Raw genomic sequence first — 9,537 nt, 5'->3', positions numbered from 1 at the left:
GATGTACTGTCTGGTTCATGAGTGACTAACTTCCGTGAAGTTTCTTCATGTCTTGACTTTGATACTTGATTTTCTTCAGATTAAATCCCTGTAATTATCTGATACCCTAACAAGATCTCTGTCACTTGATTAAATCCACAATCTTGATTTATATCACTGAGGCTTGATCAATTTCTTGAACTTCTTCCAGTAAAGTAATTCCTCAAGTCTGTAGATGAACCTTGTTTCTGAATCCTTTGACAGATGTTACTTTGTGAGATCTCTTTGACGGTAGATCCACTATTTACTTGTTACATTCTTATTTGAGTTGAGTTAAATCCTCGAATAAATAAATAGGCTATGACATATGCCTTTCAATCTCCCCCTATTTGTTTGTTAGACAATAACAACAAATACCTAGAGGATAACTCAACTAACAAATAAGAAAAAGATGTAATCAGAAATGTAAAGTAAATAGCAGAAAAGTTCTGGATTAGATTTAACATTTTCCAGATTCCAAATAGATGTTCCTCTAGACTGAACATATCTTCAAGTTGTTTCATCTTCTTTTGTACAACCACATTTCCTGTTGAGAAGCGCATATCTCTCCTGCTTCTCCTCCTATGAGAATCAACTGCTTATAGGAGATCATCTTCGTTTACCACATCTCCCGTACAATAGGATCCGCGGATAAAAATCAATGGTACTCCCCTTTTGGAAAACAGCTTCTTCCCTTACTAGAAAATCACCTTGTGTTTACCACCTCTCCCGTACAATAGGATCCGTAGTTACAAACAACAATGGTGTAGTGTAGTATACATATGTAGGATCTTTTTCTTCCTCCCTGCTATTTCTCCCCCTGAGTTGAGGAATCCTCCAAACTATTACTTAAGCTTTTATCTCCCCCTTAGAGAAGGAATTCATGCCGTTGTCTGAATGAGTTCTCATATTTCACTTGGTTGGAAAAGAAATAACAAGTAGTTTCTCTTTCTTCCTCGCTGTGAGTGTGTGATTCTGTTTAGTGTACCTCACATGTGTTTCATTCTTTTCTCCACTCGTGTTTACACTCATTCTCACAAGTCTATCACTCCTCTCATAGCTCCAAAATTCAGCTGTACCTGCAAGGAAAATCACCTTAGCCATCCTTAAGGAGGTCACAGGTGGTGCAATGGGAGTTCACAAATCCCCATCCTTGTTAAAATCGTCAGATGAATCTGAGTCATAATCTACAAGTTGCTAGTTTCCCTTTTAGGGTTCCAGATTTGAATTCTGGGAAGGTAAACAATGATCCAACGAATTTAGCATAAAGATCAAAGTTCCCTTCTAATGTCTGTGAAGACATTTTCGTGTGACTCATAAGGTAATATCTGAATCATTGTCAACAAGTTGCCGATCTACACCTATGTCAGATCCACTATCCGCAGATGCATCCAGGGGATTTAAGCCTGGGGAGGTAGATACTGACCACTGACATATGGCTTTTGGATCAGTATCCTCTCCTAACACCTGTAAAGGCAATTGGTCCATTAAAGAACCTTGAACAATCGAATCTGACCTTAAAATGGTCGAACCTCTTATTTTCGTCAACTCATCCTTTGTGTGTGTAACCTTTCCTTGTGCATCAAGAATTGTTTATGTTTGAGGTGGTGACACTACATCGGATACCTTGGCCGACAGGCAAATTTCAATAGACGCGCCCTGTTGAGAGGATGAATCTAGTAACTGTTTTGTGCCTTTTCAGCCATTACATCTTTTTGAGAAGATGTATGGGGGCTAGCAGTTATCTCGGTTTAAATACTACTCATCTTTGCAGGAGACAGAGCTGCTGAGTTGACTTTAGAACCTTCCTTATGTGGTGCACCAAGGCACTATCTCCCTCACGCTCATTCACACTCCATTTTAGTGGTAAGAGAGTGTTGGTTGGTTCTGTTTCTGTGTTTGACTTTACAGTCTGGGATAGAAGTTGTGGGTTTTCAACCTTATGACTGTTAATGAAAGAAAGCCATTAAAGACTGAACATGTATCACAAAACATTTGGCACTATAGATATAAAATGTACTTAAGATCTATAATGAATGAAATTCATACATTTAATCTTTTGAGAGAAATGATGTACAATAGTGATTTCAAAAGATTTTAATGAAATAATAAATCACTAATGTAGAAAGAATTTTGATTTTCAATGATAACATTACCAGCTTGCAAACAGCCATATCCCTCAGTTAAACCTTTGCTGTTATCTCCAAAGGTAACCACTGGGCCAGCTTTCTCAACCACATTTGATAGCAGGGCTATATCTCCGGTCATATGTCTTGACGATCCACTGTCAAGAATCCACACTACCGGTTCCACCTATTTACTGCCCTGCACTACAAATGGAATAGACCTTCTTCGGAACCCAAACTTGGTTGGGTCCGACATACTTGTAGAATTGACCTTTGTCAGGCAAAACAACATTCTTAACTTTAATGTTCTCAACTTTCTCAATGACTGGACATTTGACCTTGTAAACAACCTTAACAAATTTCTGTTTAGGCTTAGGCACAAATGTCTCCTTTCTAGCCTTAGAAGGACTAGCAGTCTTAGACCTATCATGCTTCCTATTATTCACATGCTGACGAGGAGTAGTCTTATCACTAGAAACATGCTTGCCATTAAAATAAGCATACATCAAATTGAAAGCACAAGACATACAATTAGGAACACCACATACTTTATGAGAGGGATTAACAACAGGCAAATTATGCATGATAGACATGGCATTTTTGTTATCTAACTCATGTGTGTCTGAGTTAGTCTCAGTTGCTTTCACAACTTTGACTGGAACTTTCGACACACTTGGCTTGGAAACAATCTTCTCATTAGCATGATCTTCAGCACGTATTTATTCTTGAATAATAGAGGAGGTCCCATCAAATAGTTCAGCAATTGATTTTTTATAGAGGGGTTTATCAACACCCTTAAGCACATGTGGTAGCTCCCTACCTTTAGCACAGACATGAGAAGGGGAGTTTATGTCTAATTCTACAATAGCAATATTGTAATCATAACCTATTCCAGATGTTTGATTAATAGCTTGCTTACTGTAGAACTCTTTAGCCTTCGAACAAGAATTAAAGTAAGCTTTAACCTTTGTCTCAAGACCGGTGATCTTGTCTTTGAGAATAGTTTCGAATTGTCTATAACAGTTAACTCTATTCTCTAGAAAAGATACTTGTTCTTTTAACTTTTCTTGATTAATGTGCACAAGTCTTAATTCATTGACCTCTTTCTCAAGGTCTTTGATCTGTTGACTTAACAGTTCATTGTCACGACGAGCACAATCTAAGGAACCTCCTAGATGATAAACTAATTCAGCATCAGTAAATTTTACCTCTTTTCTTGATGATGAAGCTTTTCCATCAATAGCCATAAGAGCAAGATTCTCATCTTCTTCATCTTCACTATCGGTATCATCCCAGCTTCTTCCCTTTGCCAGGTAAGCCCTTTCAGAGTTACTCTTCTGATTTGAATCATAAGAGTTCTTCCTTACTTGCTTTGGCTTCCTGCATTCTGTGGCAAAGTGTCCCAACTCATTGCAGTTATAACATCTAATGGTGCTCCGATCAACCATCCATGTTTTGTATCTACCACTACTGGTGTTAGAGGATGAAGATCCACATGTCTGGAATCTGTTGTAGTTGGACTTGTACTTGAACTTGGGATTTCTCTTGAATCTGACATTGGAGAATCTCTTGACAATTTGGACCATTGACTCATCTTCCAATTGCTCCAACTTTTCCAAGGAGTAAAAATCATCACTGAATTGATTTGTAGTAGGAGGATCATATTCTGCTACTAATACATTTTCCTCAGCCTTGGAATACTGTACCATTCTCTCTGACCGTTGAGATTGTTGTTGTTGTTGTTGACCTTCAGCTACTAGAGCAGTAGATGTGCTGACCACTCTATCTTTCCCGTAGACTTCCTTCTGCTGAATCTGCTCCAACTCATAGGTTTTTAACATACCATAGGGTCTATCCAAAGAAATCTCTCTTAGATCTCTAGTTTCTCTTATGGCAGTGATTCTATGTTCAAGATGAGTTGGCAGTGTAAAAAGGAACTTTTTGTTGACCTCCCTGATTGAATAATATTTTCCATTTATGTTCAGATTGTTGATCAATGCATTGTACCTCTCGAACACTTCAGTAATTCCTTCTCCCGGATTGGATTTAAAATGTTCATACTCAGAGGTTAGGATCTCTAACTTGTTCTCCCTAACTTCCTCTATTCCTTCATTAATCACCTCAATAGTTTCCCAGATGTGTTTGGAATTTTTACAGTTCATCACATGTCTGTTCATCAAGGGATCAAGGGAATCAACTAAAATTAATTGAAGGTTGGCATCCAAGGAGGCTTCTTCTTTTTCAGCAGGAGAAAAATCCTCAGGCTCTTTTGCATAGGTTCTAGCCTTGGTAATTATAACATCATCTTCTATCACCTCTAGTTCAATAACCATCGCAATTTTTGGACCCTCCTTTAACAAGTTCAGATATTTGGGATTTGCAACTTGTAAAATCAAGAGCATCTTCTTCTTCCACATAATAAAATTTTCTTTATCAAATAGTGGAATTTTAACGGTTCCAAGTTTTTGTGAAGTCATTATGAATTTTTGAATAAATAAAAATTCAAGGAGTTGAAAAATCACAAAAGTCTAGGATCTTGATTTGTTCGTTAATCAGAAGGCTCTGATACCAATTGTTAGGTCCTAATGAGTTTGTAGAAGGGGGGGTTGAATACAAACTATACCGTATAATCGAATTTAGTGCGGAATAAAAATTGAAATAAAATTCAAGTTAAATAAAAATATTATTAAACTTGAAAGGTGTTACAACAACGGTATCGATTACAAGGGATTAATCTCAAATTAATTATCACAAATCTAGAATAAATTCGACATGAACTTTTTCTATTTTTTGAAATAAAAAGAATCAAATGCTAAACGTAATTTGAGATTAAGTTCTAGGAATTTTGATCCGCTAGATATTTACACAAGAACAAGAGAATGATTTCTAGTGGTTTGGATTTAACTTTAATAACAAGAAATTGTTGATCTTGAATTTGTAGCAATGAGATGAAATATTTGTGCTCTACTTTTCTTTTGTTCTTGAGTTGTTGACTTCTGTTGTGTCTTTTTAAAATGTTTGCTGCTTCGATTCTTTTATATTACAATCGGCAAGACAATTGAATGAACTGGCAAGACTATCGGCAAGACAATTGATTGAACTGGCAAGACTATCGGCAAGACAATTGATTGAACTAGCATGACAATCTGTTGAACTAGTAGAACTTTCAGTATGACAATCTATTTGAGCTGGTATGACTTTCGGTATGACAATCTGATTGTCATACCAGTTCAAATGATTGTCTTACTGAATTAATATTGAATATTAATTCAAAATCAATTCTGAAAATTCCTAATATTAATTCAGAATTAATTAATCAATTAATTCAATTAATAAATAAATTAATCTTTGCAGATATAATTTATTTTCTTAATTAAAATATATGACTTAATTAATTAATAGAGAATTAATACTACTCTTTAACAACAACCATTCTTCTGAAAATCTTCTGAAACTCACTGTCAATTATGAATCAATTCCACCACTTCAATGTTGACACTCGATGTACTGTCTGGTTCATGAGTGACTAACTTCCGTGACGTTTCTTCATGTCTTAACTTTGATACTTGATTTTCTTCAGATTAAATCCTGTAATTATCTGATACCCTGACAAGATCTCTGTCACTTGATTAAATCCACAATCTTCATTTATATCACTGAGGCTTGATCAATTTCTTGAACTTCTTCCAGTGAAGTAATTCCTCAAGTCTGTAGATGAACCTTGTTTCTCAATCCTTTGACAGATGTTACTTTGTGAGATCTCTTTGACGGTAGATCCACTATTTACTTGTTACATTCTTATTTGAGTTAAGTTAAAACCTCGAATAAATAAATAGGCTATGGCATATGCCTTTCACATATCATCTCAAAAGGTTCTGTCCAATCAGGTGCCGTAATAACTTGTGCAGTTATCAAACTCTTCTTTAGAGTCTCGAATGCCGCCAAACATTCATCATCAAATTTGAAAGGCACATCTTTCTCGAGCAAGTTGCACAACGGCTTAGGTATCTTCGAGAAGTCCTTAATGAAACGCCGATAAAAACCCGCATGACCAAGAAAACTACGGATTCCTTTCACAGAAATAGGTGGTGGAAGATTTTCAATGACTCCCACCTTGGCTTTGTCCACCTCAAGACCCTTGCTAGAGACTTTATGCCCGAGAATAATGCCTTCACGCACCATAAAGTGACATTTTTCCCAATTGAGCACCAAATTAGTTTCCACACACGTTTTGAGCACCGAACGAAGATTATTCAAACATTCATCATACGAATGTCCAAAGACGGAGAAGTCGTCCATGAACACTTCGACATTGTTTCCAATCATATCAGAGGATATAGCCATCATACATCTCTGAAAAGTGGCAGGTGCACCACATAAGCCAAACGATACTCTGGAAAAAGCAAATGTGCCGAATGGACAAGTGAAGGTAGTTTTTCTTGATCTTCTGGTGCAATGCAAATCTGATTATACCCAGAATAGCCATCCAGAAGACAATAATACTCATGACCAACCAACCTGTCAAGCATCTGATCAATAAATAGAAGAGGGAAGTGATCCTTTCTTGTGGCTTTGTTCAACTTTCTGTAATCCATGCATACCCTCTATCCTGTGACTGTTCGAGTGGGGATGAGCTCGTTCTTCTCATTTGCTACCACAGTTATACCTCCTTTCTTAGGTACACATTGCACGGGGCTCACCCAAGAACTGTTAGAAATAGGATATATGATTCCTGCATCCAGCCACTTCAAAATTTCTTTCTTCACCACTTCTTTCATGATAGGATTAAGTCATCGCTGTTACTCAACAGTCGGCTTACTACCTTCCTCTAGCAGAATTTTATGCATGTAATACGAAGGGCCGATCCCTTTGATATCTGCTATAGTCCATCCGATAGCCGATTTGAATTTTCTCAAGATCCTCAAGAGCTTGTCCTCCTCACTACCTGAAAGGCCAGATACAATAATAACAGGTAAAGTAGATGCATCACCTAAAAAAGCATACCTCAAGTGTTCAGGCAATGGTTTAAGCTCCAAAGTAGGTGCTTCCTCAATAGATGGTTTGAGCTTTCCTTCAGTATTCTTGAGATCAGTAGTACCAAGAGATTCAAATGGCATGTCTAGCTTTCGCCTCCAAGGAGAAGCATTTAGATATTGTAGTTGCTCATTGCCATCCTCATCGTTACTGTCAAAGTCCCCCACCAAGGCTTTCTCTAAGGCATCAGACATTAGCATATGATCAAATTCTGAAGTTACCACAGAATCAATCAAATCCTCTTTAAGCACTCCTCGTCTTCTGTAGAGAATTTCATCGCTTTGAATACATTGAATGTCACATCCTGATCCTGCACCCTCATAACAAGTTCACCTTTCTGCACATCTATCAAGGTACGGCCTGTAGCCAAGAAAGGTCTTCCCAAGATTATGGGAATCTTCTTATCTTCCTCGAAATCCAAAATGACAAAGTCTGCAGGGAAGAAGAGCTTATCCACCTTTAGTAACACGTCCTCCACGATCCCTCGTGGGTATGTAATAGAACGATCAACCAATTATAAAGACATGTAGGTGGGCTTTGGATCAGGCAAATTCAACTTTTTGAAGATAGACAATGACATCAGATTGATGCTTGCTCCCATATCGCACAGGCATTTGTCGAAAGATAACTTGCCGATGGTGCAAGGAATGGTGAAGCTACCTGGATCTTTAAGCTTTGGAGGTAATTTTTGTTGCAGCACAACACTGCACTCTTCCGTTAGAGCAACAGTCTCAAGGTCATCCAGTTTCACCTTCCTTGAAAGAATACTCTTCATGAATTTTGCATAACTAGGCATTTGCTCCAGAGCCTCAGCGAAAGGTATGTTGATGTGAAGTTTCTTGAACACCTCCAAAAACTTACCGAACTGCTTATCCAGCTTTTGTTGTTGCAATCTCTTAGGGAAAGGTGGTGGAGGATAGAGCTGTTTCTCCCTTGTATTACCCTCAAGAAGAGTGTGATCAACAGTAGTCTTCCTTGGTTCTGTCGCTTTTTCCTTTTGCTTCTCTTCTTCATCAATAACTTCAGCTTCTCCGTCTTTCGCTTTTTCAGCATCAGCAACTTTTCCAGACCTTAAGGTAATAGCTTTGACTTGCTCTTTAGCTTCCTTCCTGCCTGGCACTTCAGTATCGCTGGGAAGTGTGCCAGGTTGACGATTAAGCACTGTATTGGCTATTTGACCGATTTGATTTTCCAAGGTCTTGATAGAAATAACCTGACTTTTGCACAACAGCTTGAGCTCCTCAAAATTAGCACTAGAAGGTGGAGCAGCACCTCCTTGTTGAGGATATGATTGCCTTTGAGTGTAATGTTGTGGTTGCTGGAATCCAGGTGGATTAAACTGTTTACTTTCGCCTTGCTGATATGGTTGCTGAATAGCATTCTGATTATTGCTCCAGCTGAAATTGGGATGATTTCTGTTGTTAGGATGATAAGTAGCTGGCACAGGCTGATGCGATCGCTGATAATTATTCATATACTGCACAGTTTCATTAACAAGAGAACACTGATCCGTAGCATGAGAACCTGCACAAAGCTCACAGACCATAGCTATCTAATTGACTCCATAGTTGGCTAAAGAATCGACCTTCAAAGACAGCGCTTGGAGCTGCACTGCAATAGCTGTAGCTGCATCAACTTCCAGAATACCTGCTACCTTCCCAGGCATCATCCTTTGAGTTGGGTTTTGATGCTCATTTGCAGCCATAATTTCAATAAGATTATTAGCCTCAGTATAGAGTTTGGCCCACAAGGCGCCTCCAGTTGCTGTATCGAGCATGGGCCGAGATTGGGCCCCCAAACCATTATAGAACCAGTGATCACCATCCAGTCAGGCATACCATGATGTGGACACTTTCTCAACATCTCTTTGTAGCACTCCCAAGCTTCGCACATAGATTCTGTTGGTTGCTGCGCAAACTGAGTAAGAGCACTCCTCATAGCTAGAGTCTTCGCCATTGGATAGAACTTCACCAGAAACTTTTGCGCAAGATCTTGCCAAGTAGTGATGGACCCAGCTGGTTCAGAATGTAACCAGTCCTTAGCTTTATCCCTCAGAGAGAATGGGAAAAGCCTCAGCTTGATAGCCTCATCAGTCACACCATTATATTTGAAAGTACTACAGATCTCGACAAAATTCCTAATATGCATGTTGGGGTCTTCAGTCGCAGCACCTCCGAAAGAAACAGAATTCTGCACCATCTGAATAGTGCCTGGATTGATTTCAAAAGTGATAGCCTGAATAGCCGGATGAAGGATGCTTGACTGAATGTCATCAATTTTAGGCCAAGAAAAGTCCATAAGAGCTGGATCTGCCGGAACTATACGATCACCCATGATTATTGGTTCTTTCTGCTCACTC

This window comes from Apium graveolens, chromosome 4 (assembly GCF_009905375.1).
Source record: "Apium graveolens cultivar Ventura chromosome 4, ASM990537v1, whole genome shotgun sequence".
Classification (NCBI taxonomy): Eukaryota; Viridiplantae; Streptophyta; class Magnoliopsida; order Apiales; family Apiaceae; genus Apium; species Apium graveolens.
This window is presented reverse-complemented; position numbering follows the sequence as displayed.